Below are 1,396 nucleotides of genomic sequence, written 5' to 3' on the forward strand. Positions count from 1 at the left end.
CTGGAGGCTGACGGCTGGTGCTCTCTCTCTTTCTCTTTCTCTCTCTGTCTACTCTCAAATAGACAGAAGGAGGGAGAGAGGGAGAGAGGGAGAGAGGCTCTGGTAATATAGATATTTTTAAAAGTGCAAGTTGTGACAACTGTGATATTGGGTAGCCACCCTTCGCCTCTCTCTTTCTCTCCCTCTCTCCCGCTTTCTCTCTCTCTCTCTCTTCGTCTTGTAAAGCCTGACTCTATTGACACAAAAGTGCGGTGTGCTCGAGCGTAAGACTAAGTTTATTCAACTAAGCTTTAGTAGCAGTACTTTTAATCAAGAGAAAGTGTGGGACTCAGCCAAGCGGATTGTCGTTTATCTAGAGATAATATAGATGATATGTTCTATTTCCAGAAGGCTGAAAATCTACAGGGTTTTCGTTGGTCGAGAGAAAAGTAGTGCGCGCCAGAACCCAGACAGGTTTTTCCTCAGGACACTCAAATAGTTTAGCACAGGGTTTACAGTTTACAACACACACACACAATCACGCTCGGGCTGCAGGCCTGAGGGGGCCAGGGGCCTGCAAGTAGTCTCAAGGCTACAGCCTGCAGCCTGTAGCCTTAAGCCTACTATGTACTCTCAGTCTCTCACTCTACAGTCTATTCTACTAGGGAGAGAGTGAGTCTACTCTGTAGATTGTAGAGCGCCTGCATCTTCTGAAGTTCTGCAACACAAGAGGAGAGTGTGGGTCTGCGGGACTGCCGGAGCGCAGGGCCTGGCAGCCCAGGCTGCCTGCCTGAGAGGCTGAATGCCTGCCAGCAGTCAGCAGGCCTGCGGCCTCCAGGCTCCAGAGGCACCAGTTCTAGAGAGAGAGACTCCTCACTCCTGTTCCTGACTTACTGTACCAGGCATTTGTATAAAGAGCGAATAATATGGCGGCATTTCTGAGATGTCCGCATGCTATTTTATCCAATGGAAATTTCTAATATTTATCTGATGAAATTTATGGACACTTTTTAGTATCTGTTCCAGTAAATATCAGCAGTTAAAAATAGGCACATAGTCATCAAATCATCAATACATAGAGCACCTTTTTTTTTTAACAACACATTCCCAACTCCCAAGTCTCAACAACAAATACACTGAGTTACTGATACACTGATACAATGATATTAGGCAATATTAGTATATGTACCGCTGAGGCTGGCACACTGTGGCAGCCCTGAGCGGCTGCGCCCGCGGCTGCGGCGGTGAGGCCCCTGAGCCCTGTGGGGCTGTGCGGGCCTTGCCCCTGCAGGATTTACCCCACCCAGTTCCCCACCCCAAGGCCCAACAAGCGGGCCAAGCCCCTCAGGCCCCAGCTGTCGTTCAAGTTTCAGTATGTATTTCACTATTTCTATCACAATCTGAATATATATACTCT

The sequence above is a fragment of the Sphaeroforma arctica genome (genome assembly GCF_001186125.1).
Source record: "Sphaeroforma arctica JP610 unplaced genomic scaffold supercont1.814, whole genome shotgun sequence".
Lineage (NCBI taxonomy): Eukaryota > Ichthyosporea > Ichthyophonida > Sphaeroforma > Sphaeroforma arctica.